The 26,906-nt window shown below is 49.3% G+C and overlaps 1 protein-coding gene across 1 annotated transcript in view; it reads right to left on the reverse strand.

The window, feature by feature from the left end:
• LMNTD1 (lamin tail domain containing 1) overlaps positions 1–26,906 on the reverse strand; it is a 1,277,316-nt gene that overhangs the window by 1,070,857 nt on the left and 179,553 nt on the right. The gene's annotated exons all lie outside the window — the stretch shown is intronic.

Raw genomic sequence — 26,906 nt, forward strand, 5'->3', positions numbered from 1 at the left:
TGCCTTTTCCACAAGCTGGAGTCAATGTGTGCAGGAAAGGAAACCTGCCTTTTCCCCAGCTGGAGTCAGTGTATGCAGTAAAGGAGATCTGCCTTGTCCACAAGCTGGAGTCAATGTGTGCAGTAAAGGAGACCTGCCTTATCCCCCAAGCTGGAATCAATGTGTGCAGTAAAGGAGACCTGCCTTTTCCACAAGCTGGAGTCAATGTGTGCAGGAAAGGAGACCTGCCTTTTCCCCAGCTGGAGTCAGTGTGTGCAGTAAAGGAGATCTGCCTTGTCCACAAGCTGGAGTCAATGTGTGCAGTAAAGGAGACCTGCCTTATCCCCAAGCTGGAATCAATGTGCTGTAAAGGAGACCTGCCTTTTCCCCAAGCTGGAGTCAATGTGTGCAGGAAAGGATACCTGCCTTTTCCCCAAGCTGGAGTCAATGTGCTGTAAAGGAGACCTGCCTTTTCCCCAAGCTGGAGTCAATGTGTGCAGGAAAGGAGACCTGCCTTGTACCCAAGCTGGAGTCAATGGGTGCAGTAAAGGAGACCTGCCTTGTCCCCAAGCTGGAGTCAGTGTGCTGTAAAGGAGACCTGCCTTTTTCCACAAGCTGGAGTCAATGTGTGCAGTAAAGGAGACCTGCCTTATCCCCAAGCTGGAATCAATGTGTGCAGTAAAGGAGACCTGCAATTTTCCCCAAGCTGGAGTCAATGTGTGCAGTAAAGGAGACCTGCCTTGTCCCCAAGCTGGAGTCAATGTGTGCACATAATGCAATGCACAGGAAGCAATGATGTGACTGCTGGAGTGGTGCCCTGCCTGCCTACCTAGGCTTGAATATATTAATGCTGCAGTACTAATAAAAATAAATTATAATTCTGCTAAAATGCCACTAGCCTCACCAGTGACACTAGGCTAGTAGCCTAGTCAGACATTCACCACCACCTAATAATAATTAATTATTAATTCAGTGATATAATAAATCATTTAAAAAAATTGAGTAGGTTAATATAATAGATGACTGTAGTAGATTGAATAAAGATCTGATGTTTCTGCTCTCCTCACACCAAACAAAAGCAACACACAAGCAGAGAAGCCCTTCTTATAAAGCTGAGCTAGTGAGTTAAGTAGGAGGAAAAGTAAACATACTGGTGGCCAGTGTGGCTACTTAAAAAATACACTTACCAACAATCAATTACCACATATATTTGAACTGTGTAGTTCCAGCCAGGACCACCTTTCTAAAATGCACAGTGATTGGCAAATTCAACATGCACTAGCATTTCACGTGCCTGCTAACAAAAATAATAAACAAACAAGTTCTAGTCACATGAGTGATGATCATCACATTACTTTTTTTGTCAAGCTTCCAACTGTTTCCATTTCACATCCCCCCAACCATTACCTCTGTGGGAACCTTGGTAACATCAATAGATAAGAGCACAGCCAGCCAATAGGAATACATTTTCATTCCTAAGTGACCTTTACTGACCTGGGAAGTGTAAAGAATTTGTATCATTTTCTGTTGGTGTTCGTGAGTTTCCAGTTCCATTTCCCATCCCCCCAACCATCACCTCAGTGGGAACCTTGGTAACATCAATAGATAAGAGTGCAGCCAGCCAATAGGAATACATATTCATTCCTAACTGACCTTCACTGACCTGGAAAGTGTCAATTTGTATCATTTTCTGTTAGTGTGCACTAACTCCCGTTAGTGCGCACTAACTGGGAGTTAGTGCGTACTAACTCCCGTTAGTGCGCACTAACACGATTTAACGATTTTTAACGATAAATCGTTAGAATTTCTATTGTATTGTGTTCTATAACGATTTAAGACAATATTAAAAATATCGGACGATAATTTTAATCGTTGAAAAACGATTCACATCCCTATCAAGTAGGTATTCGACCAGCCAGCCCAGCAATCCACTGCAGTCACTGAACTCCTCTACCTGTGCCAGTGGGCTCGGCCCTTGGTCGACTATGCAGTTGAGTTCTTCACTTTGGCTTCGGGGCTGGGTTGGCGGAAGGACAGTCTATGAAGCATCTACCTGGAAGGTCTGTCCTCTTGGATCAAGGATGAACTTGCTGCCCGGGATCTCCCAGATGATCTTGAAGCACTGATTGACCTCACTGGGCTGATTGACCGCCGGCTTTAGCAACTTGCCCGAGAGGTTAGGTCCGCATGGAGACCAGTCCCACTGGCTACGTCCTTCTCCAATATGCTGGCTCCTCCTCCCAAACATCAGGCTACCCAAGGAGAGGAGCCCATGCAGCTGGGTCACAGCCTACTCACTCTGGAGGAGAGGCAGCGCCTTCATTCCCTGGGCTTGTGCCTCTAATGTAGTAACAAGCATCACTTGTTAGCCCAGTACAAGGAGCGGCTGGATAACTCCCGAGCCTAGGCATCACTGGGGAGCTGACCCTAGGCTGTATGAACCCTGCTCCCCAATGCATGGTCCTGGTCTCTCTGGACTACTCGGGGGATCGTTCTCAACATTGACCTTCATTGACTCTGGGGCTGGAGGAAACTTCATCCTGGCAGATCTGGTGGGACAGTTATAGCTTCCTGTTCTGCCATGCATGCCACCACTCTAGATATCCTCCATTCACGGCACTCCTCTTCCAGGCCGAATTTCTGCCATGACCACTCAGGTGTTCCTCCACACCGGGGTTCTTTACAGAGAGGAGATGTCCTTTTATATTCTGGAAAAGGTGATTCATCCCATACTGTTGGGCCTACCCTGGCTCCAGAAGTATTCTCCACTCATCAACTGGGACACTCTTCAAATCGCTGCTTGGAGTCCAACTTGCTTCACTACTTGCTTGCCAAAATTGCCTTGTCCTAGCATTCCTATGGCAGCCACTCCTTTGATGCTGACACCACAGTACGCAGAGTTCACCGATGTCTTTTCTAAGGAGAAGACTGAGATCTTCTCAGAGCATTGGTCCTTTGACTGCGCAATTGAATTACTACCTAGCTCAATGCCTCACCAGGGCCGGGTGTACCACTTGACCCTACCGGAGATACAAGCAATGTCACAATATATTCAAGAAAACTTGAACAGAGGATTCATTTTACCCTCGACCTCCCCGGCAGGGGCCGGGTTTTTCTTTGCCGCAAAAAAAGATGGTTCCCTCAGACCCTGTTTAGACTATCAAGGTCTCAATGCCATCACCCACTGGGACAGATGTCCTCTTCTGCTCATTCCGGAACTCCTGGACCATCTACAGGGGGCTAAGGTATTTACCAAGCTCGACCTTCAAGGAGCATACAATTTAGTACGGATCAGGCCGGGTGACGAATGGAAAACCACATTCAACACTCTTGACGGGCATTACGAGTATCTAGTAATGCCCTTCGGATTGTGTAATGCCCCAGCGGTTTTTCAAAACATTATGAATGAGGTTCTCCGAGACATGCTCCACTCATCTGTGATTGTGTACCTAGAAGATGTGCTCATGTATTCGAAGGATCTCGCCACCCATCAACAGGAGGTATGCCAAGTACTAGAACGACTTTGAGAGAACCGCCTCTTTGCAAATTGGAGAAGTGTCTATTTGAACAGAAGTCCTTGCCATTCCTAGGATACATAGTGTCCACCACCAGATTCCATATGGATCCTGAGAAGGTCTCCGCCATTAGAGACTGGCCACATCTGGTAGGAATCAAAGCCGTCCAGCGCTTTCTCAGATTCACAAACTTATACCAGCACTTCATCCCCCACTACTCACAGAAGATAGCTCCACTTACTTCCCTAACCAGAAAGGGGGCCAATGCCAGGGATTGGCCACCAGAGGCACTCCAGGCCTTTGAGGACTTAAAACAGAACTTCCTCCTCGACTCCTGCTTACGCCACCCTGATCATACGTGACCTTTCATTGTAGAGGTAGATGCTTTTGATCTGGCTGTGGGAGCAGTCCTTTGCCAATTCTCCAGCAAGGGTGCACTACTCCGTTGCTCCTACTTTTCACAGGTGTTCTCCTCCACTGAAAGAAATTACGGCATTGGTGACAAGGAGCTCCTAGCCATAAAGATAGCTTTCGAGGAATGGTGGCAATGGCTGGAGGGGGCTCAACATCCTATTGTGGTATACACCAACCACAAGAACCTAGAATACCTGTGTCGGGTTCAGCGTCTGAACCTTTGACAAGCTTGCTGGTCCTTGTTTTTCAGCCGGTTCAATTTCTCATTACACTACCAGCCAGCATCAAAGAATATCAGAGCTGATGCCCTCTCTTGCACCTCAGAAATTGAGGACACGCCAACAGCGCCTCAATACATCCTAGACCCAGCTAAGGTCCTTCTGGCCGCCATGGATGTGGTTTCCGCGGGCAAGACGGTTGTGCCCATCCGCTTGCAAAAGAAAGTCCTCTCCTGGGCACACTGTTCTCTCACGGCCAAGCATCCGGGCAGGCCCGGACACTGGAACTCCTAACTCACTACTACTGGTGGCTGCAAGTCAGTCAGGACGTCCGGGCATAAGTTAGCTCCTGCCCAACCTGCGCACGACAGAAGCCATTACCGGGTCGCCCGTGGGGACTGTTGTAGCCACTTCCCATACCAGGGAGCATTGGACCCATATCTCTACGGACTTCATAGTTAATCTACCTCTGTCTGAGAGGAAGCAGATCATCTGGGTCACTGTAGATAGATTCACAAAGATGGCTCACTTCGTGGCCCTCCTGAAGCTCCCTACCATGCCTGAACTTTCTCAACTCTTCAAACAGCATATTTTCCGCCTACATGGATTACCACAGCACATCGCCTTCTATCAAGGATCACAATTCACTGCCAAATACTGGAGAGCACTTTGCAAAACGTTTGGGATCCAGTTAGACTTTACCTCAGCATTTCACCCACAAGGTAATGGACAAGCAGAGCAGACCAACCATTCCTTGAAAACATTTCTCTGCTCCTTCATGGGAGACAAACAGGATGATTGGGTAGCCTTTTTACCTTGGGCAGAATTCTCTTACAATCATCATATCCTCTCAGCTACAGGAGCCTCTCCTTTCCAAGTTGTTTTTGGAAAACAGCCTAAACCACCCTTACCATTTCCACTAACAATGCCCTCGCCTGCAGCCCAGCAGCTTCATTCACTCTGGGACTCCTCTCAAGCCAATTTGCAGCATGCTGCGGACTCCGCCAGAGGGACGCGGATAGATACCATCGCAAAGCTTCTACCTTCCACCCCGGAGATCGAGTCTAGGTAAGCACCCGCCACATTCACCTATGGATTCCCTTCATGTGGCTGGCTCCCAAATACACAGGGCCCTTTGTGGTCACAGAATGCTTGGTTCCCGTCTCCTACCGCTTACGTTTGTCGTACTGCCTAAGGATACACAACGTATTCCATGTCTCACTGCTGAAACCACTAATACTCTCTATGTTTCACCGCAAACCACTGGAGCCTTTGAACGCAGTTGCGGACAAAGATCTCATCTACCAAGCACAGGATATTTTGGATGTTTGGTTCTATCACTGACGATGGGAGTACCTGATCTCTTGGGAGGGCTTTGGCCCAGAGGAGAACACTTGGGAGCCTGCCTCCAATATCTTAGACAAATCTCTTCTCCACCAATTCCACCAAGATCATCCTGACAAGCAAGACCCCTGGGGAGGGGGCATAAGAGGGTGGATACTGTTGGGAAACCCAGCTGGTTTCCCACCCTCACCTTCCAGCAGTCACCAATGCTTCCTGCTGGCTTCCCCGCTCCAACTCGGCCATGTCAGGGCCTTGCCACGGCGTCCTCCCCAGGAGGGAGATGCCATTGACTTCTTTGGGCAGCTCCGCCCCTTAGGTGAGCATGCGCACACCAGCCCGGGATTTAAAGGGGCCATGGCGGGAAACCTTGGCCCAGCCCCAAATCCCACGTCATCAGAGGACTATTTAAGACTCCTGCAGATCTCCTTGCTTTGCATTGTGTTGTGTCCATCACTGTCCGACGTCTCCGCTCCGCCCACCCCACCTCGATGGCGACTCCCTTCGGGGTTGATGGAAGGCTAGCTGCTGCGGCGTCTCCATGCCGTCCTCCTTCAGCGTCCCCGGACCGGCTTGATGCTGCCAGCCGCCATGTTGACCAGATGCCTAAGGGTGCGTGCGCGCAGCCCGACTGATGTACCAGTGTTGGTGCAAACCTCAGGGACGTCTCCCTGAGATGACATCACCAGCTCCAGATATTTAAGGCCTCAGTTTTTGCTAACAAGACGAGTTAGCAAGGGATTGGTTTACCTAGCTTCCTCCTGGTCGCTGCGGGTGGGATTCGCTCTCTGCAACCCTAGCTACTCTGCCTCCTCGGACTTTACTACAGGTACCCGCTCCTCAGGGGCCTCGCTCTCTATTTTTCTTTTCAGGTCGCAGTGCGGAACCGGTACTCGCTCCTCGAGGGCCCACGTCCCGGACTAGCTCCTGAATACCACTTCTACTAAGATGTCATCGCTGCTTACAACATTGTGAGTTTCCATTTCTCTCTCAGAGCTTTCCCTGGGTCCAGGTACTCACTCCTCGAGGTACTAATGCATACCATCTCCTGGGCTGCCTTAAGAGACTATTGTGTGAGTGTTACCATCAAGGACTTGTTCCAGAACTCTACATATACTGCCTACTCACTTTCTTAGTTTCTCCACAGCTCAGCCACCTTGGGATCGCTGTTCCAATACCTGAGGGACTACAGCCCAGCCAGGCGCTTCCAGCTCACTACTGCCACCTTTGGTGGTTTAATATATTGCTTCTAAGAAGTCTTTGTTGCTTAACATCAGTGAGTTTGTATCTATCTCTCAGAGCTTTCCCTGGGTCCAGGTACTCACTCCTCAAGGGACTAATGCATACCATCTCCTGGGCTGCCTTAAGAGACTATTGGGTGAGTGTTACCATCAAGGACTTGTTCCAGAACTCTGCATATACTGCCTACTCACTTTCTTAGTTTCTCTACAGCTTAGCCACCTGGGGATCGCTGTTCCAGTACCTGAAGGACTACAGCCCAGCCGGGGGCTTCCAGCTCACTACTGCCACCTTTGGTGGTTTACTATATTGTCTAATAAAAGAACTAGTATGTGTCTGTCTCATACACTAAGCCTGACCAGTGGTCCCTCTCGGGATTTCCCCCGAGGGCGTGGTCACCTGCCACTGGTCCAAGGATCCACCCTCAACTATTCTAAATAACTACAGATTGCTAAATACCAGCTTTAACAACAGAGCTTTCTGACAGATTGCTAACTCCAAGGATCCGGCTTGTGTCGGTTCTGGTTAACTCCATGAACCCGGCTTGTGTCCAGGGTTCCGCTTAACTTCAAGGATCCGGTTTGACTACAGGTTTCAGCTTGACTCCAGAGTTCGGGTAACTACATGGATCCAGCACAACTCAATGCTTTGCAGGCTATACTGGGCCTGGCTCAGCGCATTGTGGAACAACAGGACGCCTTGGAAAAACTTATTTCAGCTTTTCATCAGCTACACACACAGAAGTTTCAAAGTACTGCTTCTAACCATGAAAGTCAGTTACAGGAGGTAACTTTAAAGACTGCTGTACCACTGGTGGCTCCAATCCGCTTCTCTGGAGAAATACAGAGGACTCGGGGCTTTTTAAACCAGTGCTGCATGCACTTTACATTACAACCATCTTTATTTCCTACTGCTCTCTCCAAGACTACCTACATCCTTTCTTACTTGGATGGTAGGGCCTTGTCTTGGGCATCTATCTTGTGGGAACACAAGGATCCTATTTTGCAGGACATAGAAGGATTTATGGACTTATTTAAATCTGTTTTTGATGACCCTGCTCGAAATTCTGTAGCCGATTTTGCTTTGGTGGATTTGAAGCAAGGCAACAGATCATAGGCTGAATTTGCTATAGAGTTTAAAACTCTTGCGGCAGAACTTTGCTGGGACCCCAAATGTCTGAAGACTGTCTTTTGCAGAGGCCTCGATACCCATTTAAAAGACGAGCTGGCTGCTCGTGAAACACCTGACTCGCTGGATGAATTAGTAACCTTGGCTACTCGGATCGATCACCGGCTCCAGGACAAGGCGAAGGAACTCCAACCTCAGATGTTATCTGGGTTGGATCAGGCTAGCTCTATACCTGCACCTCAAAAGGTTCCAGTAATTTCTGCTGCTGATAAAGATGAACCAATGCATGGACATTTGACTTCTAAAGAGAGAAGATTTCGGAAGAAGCGCGGCCTCTGCATGTACTGCGGTCAGCCTGGCCATGTTGTCTCTACATGCTCCATTCAACTGGAACGGATGGGCCTAAGTCCTGCAGGAGGACTGTTCTTAGGCCTTACAGCGTCCTCTCCTCTGCTTTCTCTCCCAATCTCCTTGACCTATGGACCGAGATCATTTCAGATTCCTGCCCTGGTGGACTCAGGGGCAGGAGGCAACTTTATTCTCAGAAGTTTAGTGGAATACTTGAAGATTCCCCTCATCAAATTGAAAGATCCACTACTGTTATCTTCCATTCATGGAGAACCCTTACTGGGTAGGGATGTGAATCGTTTTTCAACGATTAAAATTATCATCCGATAATGTTAATATCGTCTTAAATCGTTATAGAACACGATACAATAGAAATTCTAACGATTTATCGTTAAAAATCGTTAAATCGTGTTAGTGCGCACTAACGGGAGTTAGTGCGCACTAACTCCCCGTTAGAGCGCACTAACTCGATTTAGTGCGCACTAACTGAAAATGATACAAATAAACACTTTCCAGGTCACTGAAGGTCAGTTAGGAATGAATATGTGTTCCTATTGGCTGGCTGCCCTCTTATCTATTGATGTTACCAAGGTTACCACTGAGGTGATGGTTGGGGGGATGGGAAATGGAACTGGAAACTAACGAACACCAACAGAAAATGAAACAAAGTGTTCACACTTCCCAGGTCAGTAAAGGTCACTTAGGAATGAATATGTATGTATGTATTCCTATTGGCTGGCTGTGCTCTTATCTATTGATGTTACCAAGGCTAACACTGAGGTAATGGTTGGGGGGATGTGAAATGGAAACAGTTGGAAGCTTGACAAAAAAAGTAATGTAATGATCAGCACTCACGTGACTAGAACTTGTTTGTTTATTATTTTTGTTAGCAGGCACCTGAAATGCTAGTGCATGTTGAATTTGCCAATCACTGTGCATTTTAGAAAGGTGGTCCTGGCTGGAACTGTACACAGTTCAAATATATGTAACTAGCCGTTAAGCCCGTAGCAACGGGCTCGGTCCGTTTTCTTCCCACTCCCTCCCCGTCATTCTCCCTCCTCCTTCACTCTCTCCCCCCTCCCTCTCACCTTCCCCCTCCCTCTCTCTCACACCTCCCTCCCTCCCTCTCTCTCTTCCCTCCCTCTCTCTCTCACACCTCACTCCCCCTCTCTCTCTCACCACCCTCCCTCTCACCTCCCTCTCACCTTCCCCTCCCTCTCCTCAGTCACTCCCCCTCTCCTTTAAGATCATCCACAACCGGCAGATCTCGGAAGGGGGGGGGTGTCACTCCCGCGCGCGCGGCGCCGCTGCTTCTCCTCCCGCTCCTGCCGGCAGATCTCGGGGGGGGTGTCACTCCCGCGCGCGCGGCGCCGCTGCTTCTCCTCCCACTCCTGCCGGCAGATCTCGGGGGGGGGTGTCACTCCCGCGCGCGCGGCGCCGCTGCTTCTCCTCCCGCTCCTGCCGGCAGATCTCGGGGGGGGGTGTCACTCCCGCGCGCGCCGCTGCTTCTCCTCCCGCTCCTGCCGGCAGATCTCGGGGGGGGGGGTGTCACTCCCGCGCGCGCTGCGCCGCTGCTTCTCCTCCCGCTCCTGCCGGCAGATCTCGGGGGGGGGTGTCACTCCCGCGCGCGCGGCGCCGCTACTTCTCCTCCCGCTCCTGCCGGCAGATCTCGGGAGGGGGTGTCACTCCCGCGCGCGCGGCGCCGCTGCTCCTCCTCCCGCTCCTGCTTCGCGGCCGCCGCCGCTCCTGCGGCCCCACCGCCATTTTTTTTTTGGGCACGCACGGCTCTGACCGACGTGCTCGCCCGCACATGCGCGGTAGAGCTGCTCTCTACTGCGCATTTGCGGGCCGTCGGTCACAGCCCATTTATAAGGTAGATTGATTGTTGGTAAGTGTATTTTTTAAGTAGCCACACTGGCACAAGCATGTTTACTTTTCCTCCTACTTAACTCACTATCTCAGCTTTGTAAGAAGGGCTTCTCTGCTTGTGTGTTGTTTTTGTTTGGTGTGAGGAGAGCAGAAACATCAGATCTTTATTCAATCTACTAAATTCATCTCTTACAGTGCCCTATCCCTATTAATACCAGGAGTGTTGTGATCTTCCTGCACACAGTGCCCTAACCCTGATACCAGTCTGAGACAGCTCCCTCCCTGCATTACTAGTGAGAGGCTGGCTTCACAGACAGGGGGGAGCTGCCTGACCCTCACTCCTGACTTCCCCCATGTCCCAGCTAGTGAATGGTGTGTGGGTGAGGGGGGGGGCGGGGAAGGATGTTGAAGTCTGAGACAGCTCCCTCCCTGCATTACTAGTGAGAGGCTGGCTTCACAGACAGGGGGGAGCTGCCTGACCCTCACTCCTGACTTCCCCCATGTCCCAGCTAGTGAATGGTGTGTGGGTGAGGGGGGGGGGGAGGATGGTGAAGTCTGAGACAGCTCCCTCCCTGCATTACTAGTGAGAGGCTGGCTTCACAGACAGGGGGGAGCTGCCTGACCCTCACTCCTGACTTCCCCCATGTCCCAGCTAGTGAATGGTGTGTGGGTGAGGGGGGGGGGGGGAGGAGGATGGTGAAGTCTGAGACAGCTCCCTCCCTGCATTACTAGTGAGAGGCTGGCTTCACAGACAGGGGGGCGCTGCCTGACCCTCACTCCTGACTTCCCCCATGTCCCAGCTAGTGAATGCTGTGTGGGTGAGGGGGGGGGGGGGAGGATGGTGAAGTCTGAGACAGCTCCCTCCCTGCATTACTAGTGAGAGGCTGGCTTCACAGACAGGGGGGAGCTGCCTGACCCTCACTCCTGACTTCCCCCATGTCCCAGCTAGTGAATGGTGTGTGGGTGAGGGGGGGGGGGGAGGATGGTGAAGTCTGAGACAGCTCCCTCCCTGCATTACTAGTGAGAGGCTGGCTTCACAGACAGGGGGAGCTGCCTGACCCTCACTCCTGACTTCCCCCATGTCCCAGCTAGTGAATAGTGTGTGGGTGAGGGGGGGGGGAAGGATGGTGAAGACTGAGACAGCTCCCTCCCTGCATTACTAGTGAGAGGCTGGCTTCACAGACAGGGGGGAGCTGCCTGACCCTCACTCCTGACTTCCCCCATGTCCCAGCTAGTGAATGGTGTGTGGGTGAGGGGGGGGGGGGAGGAGGATGGTGAAGTCTGAGACAGCTCCCTCCCTGCATTACTAGTGAGAGGCTGGCTTCACAGACAGGGGGGAGCTGCCTGACCCTCACTCCTGACTTCCCCCATGTCACAGCTAGTGAATGGTGTGTGGGTGAGGGGGGGGGGAGGAGGATGGTGAAGTCTGAGACAGCTCCCTCCCTGCATTACTAGTGAGAGGCTGGCTTCACAGACAGGGGGGAGCTGCCTGACCCTCACTCCTGACTTCCCCCATGTCCCAGCTAGTGAATGGTGTGTGGGTGAGGGGGGGGGGAGGATGGTGAAGTCTGAGACAGCTCCCTCCCTGCATTACTAGTGAGAGGCTGGCTTCACAGACAGGGGGGAGCTGCCTGACCCTCACTCCTGACTTCCCCCATGTCCCAGCTAGTGAATGGTGTGTGGGTGAGGGGGGGGGGAGGATGGTGAAGTCTGAGACAGCTCCCTCCCTGCATTACTAGTGAGAGGCTGGCTTCACAGACAGGGGGGAGCTGCCTGACCCTCACTCCTGACTTCCCCCATGTCCCAGCTAGTGAATGGTGTGTGGGTGAGGGGGGGGGGGGAGGATGGTGAAGTCTGAGACAGCTCCCTCCCTGCATTACTGGTGAGAGGCTGGCTTCACAGACAGGGGGGAGCTGCCTGACCCTCACTCCTGACTTCCCCCATGTCCCAGCTAGTGAATGGTGTGTGGGTGAGGGGGGGGGGAGAATGGTGAAGTCTGAGACAGCTCCCTCCCTGCATTACTAGTGAGAGGCTGGCTTCACAGACAGGGGGGAGCTGCCTGACCCTCACTCCTGACTTCCCCCATGTCCCAGCTAGTGAATGGTGTGTGGGTGAGGGGGGGGGGGAGGAGGATGGTGAAGTCTGAGACAGCTCCCTCCCTGCATTACTAGTGAGAGGCTGGCTTCACAGACAGGGGGGAGCTGCCTGACCCTCACTCCTGACTTCCCCCATGTCCCAGCTACTGAATGGTGTGTGGGTGAGGGGGGGGGGGGGAGGATGGTGAAGTCTGAGACAGCTCCCTCCCTGCATTACTAGTGAGGGGCTGGCTTCACAGACAGGGGGGAGCTGCCTGACCCTCACTCCTGACTTCCCCCATGTCCCAGCTAGTGAATGGTGTGTGGGTGAGGGGGGGGGGAGGATGGTGAAGTCTGAGACAGCTCCCTCCCTGCATTACTAGTGAGAGGCTGGCTTCACAGACAGGGGGGAGCTGCCTGACCCTCACTCCTGACTTCCCCCATGTCCCAGCTAGTGAATGGTGTGTGGGTGAGGGGGGGGGGGGGGAGAATGGTGAAGTCTGAGACTGCTCCCTCCCTGCATTACTAGTGAGAGGCTGGCTTCACAGACAGGGGGGAGCTGCCTGACCCTCACTCCTGACTTCCCCCATGTCCCAGCTAGTGAATGGTGTGTGGGTGAGGGGGGGGGGAGGAGGATGGTGAAGTCTGAGACAGCTCCCTCCCTGCATTACTAGTGAGAGGCTGGCTTCACAGACAGGGGGGAGCTGCCTGACCCTCACTCCTGACTTCCCCCATGTCCCAGCTACTGAATGGTGTGTGGGTGAGGGGGGGGGGAGGATGGTGAAGTCTGAGACAGCTCCCTCCCTGCATTACTAGTGAGAGGCTGGCTTCACAGACAGGGGGGAGCTGCCTGACCCTCACTCAAGCAGAGAAGCCCTTCTTACAAAGCTGAGCTAGTGAGTTAAGTAGGAGGAAAAGTAAACATACTTGTGCCAGTGTGGCTACTTAAAAAATACATTTACCAACAATCAATTACATATATTTGAACTGTGTACAGTTCCAGCCAGGACCACCTTTCTAAAATGCACAGTGATTGGCAAATTCAACATGCACGTGTCTGCTAACAAAAATAATAAACAAAGAAGTTCTAGTCACGTGAGTGCTGATCATCACATGTCAAGCTTCCAACTGTTTCCATTTCACATCCCCCCAACCATTACCTCAGTGGTAACCTTGGTAACATCAATAGATAAGAGCACAGCCAGCCAATAGGAATACATATTCATTCCTAAGTGACCTTTACTGACCTGGGAAGTGTGAACACTTTGTTTCATTTTCTGTTGGTGTTCATGAGTTTCCAGTTCCATTTCCCATCCCCCCAACCATCACCTCAGTGGTAACCTTGGTAACATCAATAGATAAGGGGGCTGCCAGCCAATAGGAACACATATTCATTCCTAACTGACCTTCAGTGACCTGGAAAGTGTCTATTTGTATCATTTTGAGTTAGTGCGCACTAACTCGAGTTAGTGCGCACTAATCGGAAAAAACGATTTTTAACGATTTTTCAACGAAATAATCGTGCCAAACACGATTTTCTTCTCCTGCCACACGATTTCTATCGTTAAGACGATATGGAAAACGATTCACATCCCTATTACTGGGTAACGTGACTTGAGAAACCGTACCAGTTACTCTTTGCACCGGAGCGCTCCATACGGAATCAATTTCCTTCTTTGTACTGGAAAAGGCTATGCATCCTATTGTCCTGGGGTTACCCTGGCTGCAAGTGCACCAACCCCAATTTGACTGGGCCTCCCTGGATGTTTCCACTGGGGCCCAAAGTGCCATGGGAGATGCCTTAAGGAAATCTCGCCTGTTACCTGTATACCTACAACTTCAGTGAGGCTAGGACTGCTACCCCAAGGCGCATCCTTCGGGGATATTTTCTCCGAAGAGGCAGCTGGGGTCTTTCCTCCACATGGGCCTTGTGACGGTGCCATGGGACTGGGGACCAAAGCTGAACTACCAAAAGGATGGGTGTATCCTCCGTCAGTTCTTGAGAAGAAAGAGGTGTTGGAAGATGTGCCTGATGAGCCACAGTACATAATAGACCCAAAGAAGATACTCGTGGCAACTACTCAGTCCGTACCCACTGGTAAAACCATCGTTCCTAAGAAATTCAGGAAGAAAGTGCTCTTTTGGGTGCACAAATCTAAGCTGGCTGGCCATCCTGGCCAATGCCGTACCCTGCTTAAAATACAGGAGCTGTATTGGTGGCCTACCATCAAAAAGGATACCTATTCCTACATGGCATCCTGCACCAATTGTGCTAAGAACAAGCCTACTTCTGGACAACCGTGGGGTCAGATGCAACCTTTGCCAGTTCTGGATCGGCCCTGGTCACACATAGCTACCGACTTTGTAGTCGATTTACCAACTTCCGAAGGAATGAATACCATTTGGGGGACAGTGGATCGATTTAGCAAGATGGCACACTTTGGAGCTTGCTAAGCTCTTTATACAGCACGTATTCCGCCTCCATGACTTACCTTCACACATCATATCTGACCGTGGGTCTCAATTCACGGCACAATTCTGGAAGACTTTGTGCAAGTTGTTTAACATCACTTTAGACTACACATCAGCCTACCATCCGCAGTCGAATGGTCAGACGGAACGGATGAATCGTACAATGAAGCAGTCTATATGAGCTTATGTCACGTCATGACAAAATAACTGGGCCGAATTGCTTCCATTGGCTGAATTTGCCATCAACTCTCATCCAGCAACATCTACTGGATTGTCACCTTTTCAAGTGGTCTTCAGACGTTCTCCATCTCCGCCCCTTCCACTGAAGCTCTCCGTGACGTCCCCAGCAGCTCAATCCACTGCTGATGATATTCATAAACTGTGGGTTCAGACAAAGAACATGCTAATCAAAGCGAGTGACCATGCTAAGAAGTACTACGATGCGTACCCTGCGCCAGCCCCAGTCTTCAAACCAGGAGACAAGGTCTGGTTGTCAACCAAGCACCTCAGACTCAAACTACCCTCCTCTTGGTTTGCTCCTCACTACGTGGGACCATTTCCAGTTCTTCAACATATTGGCAATTTTACCTATTGTCTGAAGCTACCACCTGGTCTCAACATTCATAACATGTCCATGTTTCACTTCTGAAACCACTCATACTTAGTGAATTTTCTTCCAAATATCAAGATCCACCTGTTATCAATGCAGAAGATGACCTAAAGTTCAAGATTGAAGAGGTTCTGGACGTTCGTAGAAGAGGCAAGACTTTAGAATACCTTCTAAAATGGGAAGGTTTTGGCCCCGAAGAAAACTCGCGGGAGCCTCAGACCAATATCTTGGATAAAGAAATGCTTTGTCGATTCCATCTCATGCATCCTTCAAAACCCAAGCCTGGTGCTCGAAGAGGAGATCTCCCTTTGAAGGGGGGTACTGTTGTGTCCGTCGCTGCCCGACGTCTCAGCTCCACCCACCTCACCTTGTTGGTGACTCCCTTCGGGGTTGATGGAAGGCTAGCTGCTGCGGTGTCTCCATGCTATCCTCCTCCGGCGTCCCCGAACTGGCTCAACGCTGCCAGCCGCCATGTTGACCAGATGCCTAAGTGCGCACGTGCGCACGTGGCCCGACTGATGTACCAGCGTTGGCGCAAACCTCAGGGGCATCCCCCTGAGATGACATCACCAGCTCCAGATATTTAAGGCCTCAGTTTTTGCTAACAAGACGAGTTAGCAAGGGATTGGTTTACCTAGCTTCCTCCTGGTCGCTGCAGATGGGATTCGCTCTCCGCAACCCTAGCTACTCTGCCTCCTCGGACTTTACTAGAGGTTCCCGCTCCTCGGGGGCCTCGCTCTCTCTTTTTCTTTTCAGGTCGCAGTCCGGAACTGGTACTCACTCCTCGAGGGCCCACGTCCCGGACTTGCTCCTGAATACCACTTCTACTAAGATGTCATCACTGCTTACAACATTGTGAGTTTCCATCTATCTCTCAGAGCTTTCCCTGGGTCCAGGTACTCGCTCCTCGAGGGCCTAATGCATACCATCTCCTGGGCTGACTTAAGAGACTATTGTGTGAGTGTTACCATCAAGGACTTGTTCCAGAACTCTGCATATACTACCTACTCACTTTCTTAGTTTCTCTACAGCTCAGCCACCTTGGGATCACTGTTCCAATACCTGAGGGACTACAGCCCTGCCGGGCACTTCCAGCTCACTACTGCCACCTTTGGTGGTTTAATATATTGCTTCTAAGAAGTCTTTGTTGCTTAACATCAGTGAGTCTGTATCTATCTCTCAGAACATTCCCTGGAACCAGGTACTCGCTCCTCGAGGGCCTAATGCTTACCAACTCCTGGGCTGACTTAAGAGACTATTGTGTGAGTGTTACCATCAAGGACTTGTTCCAGAACTCTGCATATACTACCTACTCACTTTCTTAGTTTCTCTACAGCTCAGCCACCTTGGGATCACTGTTCCAATACCTGAGGGACTACAGCCCTGCCGGGCGCTTCCAGCTCACTACTGCCACCTTTGGTAGTTTAATATATTGCTTCTAAGAAGTCTTTGTTGCTTAACATCAGTGAGTCTGTATCTATCTCTCAGAACATTCCCTGGAACCAGGTACTCGCTCCTCGAGGGCCTAATGCTTACCAACTCCTCGGCTGCCTTAAGAGACTATTGTGTGAGTGTTACCATCAAGGACTTGTTCCAGAACTCTGCATATACTGCCTACTCACTTTCTTAGTTTCTCTACAGCTCCAGTACCTGAGGGACTACAGCCCAGCCGGGCGCTTCCAGCTCACTACTGCCACCTTTGGTGGTTTACTATATTGTCTAATAACAGAACTAGTGTGTGTCTGTCTCCTACACTAAGCCTGACCAGTGGTCCCTCTCAGGATTTCCCCCGAGGGCGTGGTCACCTGCCACTGGTCCAAGGATCCACCCACAACTATTCTAAATAACTACAGATTGCTAAATACCAGCATTAACAACAGAGCTTTCTGACACCTTGGCAACAGGTCGACTCTCTTGAGTAGCTAGTTGCTGTTCCTGCTTGTTCCTGATACCGCTCTAGTGTTCCTGCTTGTTCCTGATTCCACTCTAGTGTTCCTGCTTGTTCCTACTTCCATCCTTGTGTTTCTGCCTGTTCCAGCTCCGTTCCTGTACCTGTGGTTCTGCTCCTGCCCCCGCTCCTGCCCCTGCTTGCTTCTTCGGTTTTGACTTCAGCCTGGTTCTTGGATTATTATGTCTGCTGCCCATCCTGACCCTTGGCATGTTCTTCGGCTTGGCTAGTCTCCTGCCTTCCCCGACCTCTGGCTTGGTTCCTCGACTTGCACCTCCGCTGCCCACCACGACCTCTGGACCATCTCCGTCTCTTCAAGTCTTCTGCCTGCCTTGACTTGGACTGCTCACCGGAACTCCATTGCCAGGAGACCTTTGGCTAAGTCCTGCTGGCTCCGGCACCCAAGGGCTCAACCTGTGGGGAATGGGGGCTGGTATAGGTGAAGGTCCTGTCAGGTCTCCTGGTCCTGTTCCACCTCCCAGCTACAAGTGCCACTGTAGGCCTCCCTTCAGTGGATCCTCCAACTCTCGAGCTGGCTCAAGGGTCCACGTTTCCAATATTAACAATATACAAGATGAGATCCTACTAGTGACATTAGACAGAGACACTCTACACCAATATTCCACTACACATTTTCGAATACCGAATCAATTTTTACTAGACCTGGCTGAATTGGCTTTCAAAAATATTTTTTTCTATTTTAATAAACACATTTTTGTACAAACAAAAGGCATGGCTATTGGGTCAGCAATGGCCCCATCTATAGCAAATCTATATGTAGGAAGATTTGAAAAAATGTTTTTGATAGATCACCAATATGTAGACAATATCATTTTATGGAAGAGATATATAGATGATATCTTTCTAATCTGGAAGGGCGATACTGATGCTCTAAATAGTTTTTTTTAAATGGCTGAATACTTTAGATGATGATCTTAGGTTTACAATGAATTTCTAGACATTCAAATAACATTCAATAACGGTAGATTTTATACTGATATCTATAGAAAACGAACACATACCAACAAACCTTTACATTACAATAGTTGTCACAACAGATCATTACTGAAAAATTGACCATACTCACAGTTTTTAAGATTAAGAGGATTTGTGCTGATGATGACATTTCCAATAAGAGATCAATGGAAATGAAACAAAGATTTATAGAAAGAAATTATCCAGAGAGTAGAGATGTGAATCGTTTTTTGACGATTTAAAAAAATCGTCAGATATTTTTTAAATCGTCAAAAATTGTTAGAGTCGCAATATAATAGAAATTCCCCCGATTTATCGTGAAAAATCATGGAGGGGGGGAGGGCGGGAAAACCAGCACACCAAAACAACCCCTAAACCCACCCCAACCCTTTAAAACAAATCCCCCACCCTCCCGAACCACCCCAAAATGTTTTAAATTACCTGGTGGTCCAGTGGGGGGTCCCGGCATGATCTCCCGCTCTCGGGCCATCGGCGCCATTTTGGCTGCCACTAATATAAATGGCGCCGATGACCCGATAAAAAAAAACCCCACCCGACCCTTTAAAATTACCCCCTTAGCCTCCCCCACTCTCCCAACCCCCCAAAAAAAACTTTTTACACATACCTGGTGGTCCAGGGGGGCCGCGGGAGCGATCTCCCGTTCCCAGGCCATCGGCAGTGCTAAAAAAAAATGGCGCCGATGGCCCTTTGCCCTTACCATGTGACAGGGCAAAGGTAGTGCCGGCGCCATTTTGAATATTGGCAATACGGCCTGAGTGCAGGAGATCACTCCCGGACCCCCGCTGGACCCCCAGGGACTTTTGGCCAGCTTGGGGGGCCTCCTGACCCCCACAAGACTTGCCAAAAGTCCAGCGGGGGTCTGGGAGCGACCTCCTGCACTCGGGCCATATTACCAGTATTCAAAATGGCTCCGGCGCTACCTTTGTCCTCACAATGTCACAGGGGCCGAGTGCAGGAGGTCGCTCCCAGACCCCCGCTGGACTTTTGGCAAGTGTAAAAAGTTTTTTTGGGGGGGTCGGGAGAGTGGGGGAGGCTAAGGGGGTAATTTTAAAGGGTCAGGGTGGGGTTTTTTTATCGGTGCGGGCCTCACTAAAAAAAATTAGTGATGTGAATTGGAATCGGAACCGATCCCAATTCACATCTCTAACGATCAGATTCCCCCCCCCCCCCCCCCAGCCGAACCCGATCGTTAAAACGATCGGGCACACGATTCACATCCCTACCAGAGAGATATGTTGGAGATAGATATAAAAGAGCAGAAAAGCAAAGCAGAAAGGAATTATTAAAGGTGAAGGACAAATAACCTATGGATAAAATAGTATGTCCTATCACCTATACACATATGTCACACAATATTGTCTCCTTATTGAAGAAACATTGGTCTGTTATGCAACTTATTCCCACGTTCAAACATAAGAGGCTACTGATTACCAATAAATGCACAAATAACTTAAAAGATCTTATTTCTTCATCAGACTTAAGACCCCCCTGGCCACTGACCTTGTGGTCACTGTTCAGTCTGTATTGTTAATACGAAAACAGAACAGATCAGAATTCCAGGTTCCAATAGGATTTTTAAACTAAAAAAATGTACCAATTGCAAGAGCGCTGGAGTTATCTTTGCAGCCGTGTGACCGTGCGATAAAATGTATATTGGAAAAACAATCAGGCTGTTACACAAAAGAATAATAGAACACATGAGTATCATCAATAGAAAAGAAGAGGCTAAGCCGTTAGTGGAACATTCATTATTTGCTAATCACAAATTTAATGATTAGTAGGGATGTGAATCGTTTTTTGACGATTTAAAATATCGTCCGATATATTTTAAATCGTCAAAAATCGTTAGAAGCGCGATACAATAGGAATTCCCCCGATTTATCGTCAAAAATCGTAAATCGGGGGAAGGGGGAGGGGAAGGGGGAGGGCGGAAAAACCGGCACACTAAAACAACACTAAAACCCACCCCGACCCTTTAAAATAAATCCCCCACCCTCCCGAACCCCCCCCCCAAAATGCCTTAAATTACCTGGGGTCCAGAGCGGGGGTCCCGGTGTGATCTTTTACTCTCGGGCCTGCGGTGCGTTGTAGAAATGGCGCCGGCGCTACCTTTGCCCTGTCATATGACAGGTCAAAGGTAGCGCCGGCGCCATTTTGTTTTTTGTCCCCCGACGTCAGGAGCGTAGGAGATCGCTCCCAGACCCCCGCTGGACCCCCAGGGACCTTTGGCCAGCTTGGGGGGGCCTCCTGACCCCCACAAGACTTGCCAAAAGTCCAGCGGGGGTCCGGGAGCGACCTCCTGCACTCGAATCGTTTTGCCGTACAAAATGGCGCCGGCCATACGGCGTATGGCCGGCGCCATTTTGTACGGCAAAACAACGTCAGGAGCGTAGGAGATCGCTCCCGGACCCCCGCTGGACCCCCAGGGACTTTTGGCCAGCTTGGGGGGGCCTCCTGACCCCCACAAACTTGCCAAAAGTCCAGCGGGGGTCCAGGAGCGACCTCCTGCACTCGAATCGTTTTGCCGTACGGCCAGCACCATACGCGTAGCCGCGCGTATCTTATAAAATCCAGCGTACTTTTGTTCGCGCCTGCTGCGCGAACAAAAGTACGCGCTTGCGCAAGTATTTAAAATCTGCCCCTTATTCAATAAACATACACATGGTTAATGCAATTCTAACATTGCTCTATGCTTCAACGGCAAGAGGAAATGTGGGACAAAGGATTTTCATTCACAAATAAGCGTGGGGGTAGTTTGTTTGTTGCGGCAGTTACTACCCCTAACCAATTAAACCTGATACTTCACTTTGAATACATAGGGGTAGATTTTATAAAACTACGCCCGCGTGTACTTTTGTTCACGCACCAGGCGCAAACAAAAGTACGTCAGATTTTATAACATACGCGCGTAGCTGCACGTATCTTATAAAATCCGGGGTCAGCGTGCGCAAGGGGGTGCACATTTGTGCACCTTGCGCGCGCCGAGCCCTGCGCGCGCTGCCCGTTCCCTCCGAGGGAAGGAGAGAACTTTCCTTCAGCCTCCCCCCACCTTCCCCTCACTTCCCCTACCTAACCCACCCCCCCCAGCCCTATCTACACCCCACTACCTTTATCGCGAAAGTTACGCCTGCCCCAGGCAGGCATAACTCGCGTGCGCTAGCTGGCCACCGCCGCGCAATTCCCTGGCCCGGGAGCGATTTCGGAGGCCTCGGCCATGCTGCCGAAACGCCCCTGGGCCGGAACCACGCCCACAGCCATGCCCCCGGAATGCCCCCAAATGATGCGCCGCCGTGACACGCCCCCTGACATGCCCCCCCCAGGAAAGCCCCGGGACTTACGTGCATCCCAGGGCTTGCGCTCACCGCCGAGACTATGCAAAATAGGCTCAGCGCGCGCAGGGGGGTTTTGAAAGGGTTACATGCATAACTTATGCGCATAACCCTTTTAAAATCCACTCCATACAGCGCAGGTCACTGCTTCAACTGCAGGGGGGAATGAAGAGAAGAGGATTTACAATCAGACAACTACCAACTAGGATTGAATTGCATAGTCTGGATAAACAGATAAGCGTGGGAGCTACTTGCTTGTTGCAGCGGCTACTACCCCGAACCAATTAAGCCTGATACTTCACTTTGAATACATATACAGCACAGCTTACTGTTTCAATGGCAGGGGAAATGAAGATAAGAGGATTTACAGTCAGACAACTACCAACAAGGACTAAATTGCATAGTCTGGGAAAACAAATAAGCGTGGGTGTAGTTTGCTTGTTGTGTTAGTTACTACCCCAAACCAATACTTCACTTTGAATACATATACAGCGCAGCTCACTGCTTCAATGGCAGGGGGAATGAAGGAAACAGGATTTATATTAAGACAACCAACAAGGACTAAATTGCACAGGTGTGTAAACAAATAAGCATGGGAGTAGCTTGCTTATGGTGGCAGTTACTAACCCTAATCAATTAGGCTTGATAGTTCACTTTTATGCAGCTCCAGCACTGCTCTCTACATCAATGGCAGGGGTGGAAGGAAAATTAGAACCAAAAAGTTACCAATAAGGGCCCTGACCTCAGTGGTCAGAGTAACAGATAAGTATGAGAAAAATAACTGTGAAAGCTTGCTGGGCAGACTGGATGGGCCGTATGATCTTCTTCTGCCGTCACTTCTATGTTTCTTTGAATACTAAGGATATATGCATTTACTAAAGGTAATTGACTGTGGTGCGTAGAAATTAGATATGTTGTGATTAAAGTTGCATTTTGAATGGTGAAGTACCCGGCTTCGAGAAGTAAAGTCTAAGCAATGCTTATAGTTCAGATCCTTTCCTACATGCTATTCACTGCATTAAGAACTAACAACTGCCTACTCCGTGTTATTGAGATGACTGACATCTTTATGGCGCCGATCTGTAAGACTGGTTTTGTTGACTCCGCCCCCTTAGAATGATTGATTTACATTTTGGCACCAAACTCGGCGTTTTAAATCGCTGTCATCGCACGCCTCCATTTTTTTAAGCAAAGGAATGTAAAAGATACCCGATGCGAAGTGTGTTATCCCTCACACAGATTAAGGTGGTTGGGAGCACATACTTTTGACTTGTTCACCTTCATATGTAAGTATGGACAGTGTAGGGGTATGTATTAATTTGGAACGAATTAGGCAATTTCAACAAAAATGCCTAATTCATCCGTTTCTGGGGGACCCAAATCCCAAAACGAACTTTTCACGAAATTTGGGAACAATTCGTTTTAGGGTTTATACGGGGGCAGGGGCAAATTTATTAAAAAAAAAAAAAAAAACAAACCCACCCCAACCCTTCTAATTTACTTAATTACAACCCCCCCCCCCCCCCATCCTCCCAACCCCCAAAAAACATACCAAACAACCCTGGTGGTCCAGCAGGGGTCCTGGGAGCGATCTCCCCCTCCCGGGCCATCAGCTGCCACTAATCAAAATGGCGCCGGTGGCCCTTTGTCCTTACCATGTGATAGGGGCCGACCAATGGCACCGGTAGCCCCTGTCACATGGTAAGGGCAAAGGGCCACCGGCGCCATTTTGATTAGTGCCAGCTGACAGCCCTGGAGGGGGAGATTGCTCCCGGACCCCCGCTGGACCACCAGGGACTTTTGATAAGTTTGGGGGGGGGGGGGCTCGGGAGGTTGTAATTAAGTAAAATTGAAGGGTTGGGGTGTTTTTTTTTTTCGGTCCGTTTCCGAAAACGAAAGGAAAAACATTTTCTGGTTCGGGGAGTCAACCGAAATAGTCCACCCCGAACCTGAAAACGAAAAAAAAAAAATGTGTGCACATCCCTAGTATATAGAGATTAATTTTCCTTCTAGCTATAGGTTTTTGCAAGTGGGTTTAAAAAACAAGTTTCATTAAGAAACAATTCTCTTTGTGGCTCTGTTATAGTAGCTCTCCGGTCTCTAAGACGGTTCATCTTTTGCCCAAATACTTAAAGACTTAAATATTAAATACAAATGCACTTTTGTTTAAATTTGTTTGAAGTAGATCGAAGTTATTTATTGATTGTGATAACTTCACTGGTTTTATTCCAGTATACAGCACGTATCTATTGATTTCCCGCGATCCCCTAAGTTCATGTTGTAAGCACATTCGCACTATAGAAAATCTACCAAATATCGTACTATACTAACAATTTTGATAAAATGGGTCCTGTCAGGGCAACTTGCTATCTTGCATAAACACCTACACCCCGGTGCTTGTTATCAATTGTTTTTTTATAAGAAGATGATTATCCATTTTTTAGTGGTTGATAATATTTTATATTTACCATAGATTTAATTATAAACTGAGAAATACCTCTACAGCAATTTTCATTAAAGTGGTTCAGGTAATGATATTTAGATACCCTTTCAACACATTTATGTGACTGCTGACAATTTTATTTATTTATATATTTATGTAATTTTATTATTTTAAGGATACCGCCAGACGTTTGGTTTATACCTACATTACTCTAATGGAGAGGGTTTTCATGGGTAATGATTCAGATGGACTGAATCAAATCACGGTGAACCTAGAAGATGTGGTAGGCCTGATTGACAAACTGAAGAGTAGTAAATCAACCAGACCGGATGGTATACACCCCAGAGTAAAAAATGAAATTTCAGACCTATTAGTAAAAATTTGTAACTTATCATTAAAATCATCCATTGTACCTGAAGACTGGAGGATAGCAAATGTAACCCCAATATTTAAAAAAGGCTCCAGGGGCGATCTGGGAAACTACAGACCGGTAAGCCTGACTTCAGTGCCAGGAAAAATAGTGGAAAGTGTTCTAAACATCAAAATCACAGAACATATAGAAAGACATGGTTTAATGGAACAAAGTCAGCATGGCTTTACCCAGGGAAAGTCTTGCCTCACAAATCTGCTTCACGTTTTTGAAGGAGTTAATAAACATGTGGATAAAGGTGAACCGGTAGATATAGTATACTTGGATTTTCATGAGAGGCTTCTAGAAAAAGTAAAAAGTCATGGGATAGGTGGCGATATCCTTTCGTGGATTGCAAACTGGCTAAAAGACAGGAAACAGAGAATAGGATTAAATGGACAATTTTCTCAGTGGAAGGGAGTGGACAGTGGAGTGCCTCAGGGATCTGTATTGGGACCCTTATTTTTCAATCTACCTTATAAATGGCCTGTGACCGACGGCCCGCAAATGCGCAGTAGAGCGCAGCTCTACTGCGCATGTGCGGGCAAGGACGTCGGTCAGAAAAAAAAAATGGCGGTGGGGCCGCAGGAGCGGGAGGAGAAGCAGCGGCGCCGCGCGCGCGCGGTGCCGCTGCTTCTCCTCCCCAGATCTGCCGGCAGATCTCGGGGGGGGGGGGGAGGGTGTCACTCCCGCGCCCCCCCCGAGATCTGCCGGCAGGAGCGGGAGGAGAAGCAGCGGCGCCGCGCGCGCGCGGTGCCGCTGCTTCTCCTCCCCAGATCTGCCGGCAGATCTCGGGGGGGGAGGGTGTCACTCCCGCGCCCCCCCCCGAGATCTGCCGGCAGGAGCGGGGGGAGAAGCAGCGGCGCCGCGCGCGCGCGGCGCCGCTACTTCGCCTCCCCAGATCTGCCGGCAGATCTCGGGGGGGTCACTGCCGCGCGCGCGGGAGTGACACCCCCCCCCAGATCTGCCGGCAGATCTCGGGGGGGTCACTGCCGCGCGCGCGGGAGTGACACCCCCCCCGAGATCTGCCGGCAGGAGCGGGAGGAGTTAATGGAGCCGGGTGAGGGTTGCGGGAAGTCGCGCTTACGGCGCCGGGAGGAAATGGAGGTGGGTGAAGGGAGGGACTGAGTGAGTGGGAGGGAGAGGGGGGACTGAGTGGGAGGGAGTGAGGGAGAGGGGGGACTGAGTGAGAGGAGAGGGAGGGTGGAGAGGAGTGGGTGGGGGAGGGGGGTGGTGAAGAGTGAGGGGAGAGAGAATGAGGGGGAGGTGAGAGACAGAGGGATGTAGCCCGTTTTAACGGGCTTTACGGCTTGTATATTTATAAATGATCTGGAAAGAAATACGACGAGTGAGATAATCAAATTTGCAGATGACACAAAATTGTACAGAGTAGTTAAATCACAAGCAGATTGTGATAAATTGCAGGACGACCTTGTGAGACTGGAAAATTGGGCATCTAAATGGCAGATGAAATTTAATGTGGATAAGTGCAGGGTGATGCATATAGGGAAAAATAGCCCATGCTATAATTACACAATGTTGGGTTCCATATTAGGTGCTACAACCCAAGAAAGAGATCTAGGTGTCATAGTGGATAACACATTGAAATCGTCGGTTCAGTGTGCTGCGGCAGTCAAAAAAGCAAACAGAATGTTGGGAATTATTAGAAAGGGAATGGTGAATAAAACGTAAAATGTCATAATGCCTCTGTATCACTCCATGGTGAGACCACACCTTGAATACTGTGTACAATTCTGGTCGCCGCATCTCAAAAAAGATATAATTGCGATGGAGAAGGTACAGAGAAGGGCTACCAAAATGATAAGGGGAATGGAACAACTCCCCTATGAGGAAAGACTAAAGAGGTTAGGACTTTTCAGCTTGGAGAAGAGATGACTGAGGGGGGATATGATAGAGGTGTTTAAAATCATGAGAGGTCTAGAACGGGTAGATGTGAATCAGTTATTTACTCTTTCGGATAGTAGAAAGACTAGGGGGCACTCCATGAAGTTAGCATGGGGCACATTTAAAAGTTCTTTTTTACTCAACGCACAATTAAACTCTGGAATTTGTTGCCAGAGGATGTGGTTAGTGCAGTTAGTATAGCTGTGTTTAAAACAGGATTGGATAAGTTCTTGGAGGAGAAGTCCATTACCTGCTATTAAGTTCACTTGGAGAATAGCCACTGCCATTAGCAATGGTAACATGGACTAGACTTAGTTTTTGGGTACTTGGCAGGTTCTTATGGCATGGATTGGCCACTGTTCGAAACAGGATGCTGGGCTTGATGGACCCTTGGTCTGAACCAGTATGGCATTTTCTTATGTTCTTATGTTCTTATGACATTCATATTGCCAACACAGATATTTCTGTTTTGATTCATGTTCATATGCCTCCTGTTTATATTAATGCCATTAATACTATATATATGTTTTAGCACACATACAGATAGTTTTGCCTATTTATTTATTTATTTAAGAGTTTTTATATACCGTTATTAAGTTATTTACCATCACAACGGTTTACAATAGGGCACCAGTAAAAAATATGGGTCGTACATTACATAGGTGGTG

The sequence above is a fragment of the Rhinatrema bivittatum genome, chromosome 4 (assembly GCF_901001135.1).
Source record: "Rhinatrema bivittatum chromosome 4, aRhiBiv1.1, whole genome shotgun sequence".
Taxonomy (NCBI): domain Eukaryota; kingdom Metazoa; phylum Chordata; class Amphibia; order Gymnophiona; family Rhinatrematidae; genus Rhinatrema; species Rhinatrema bivittatum.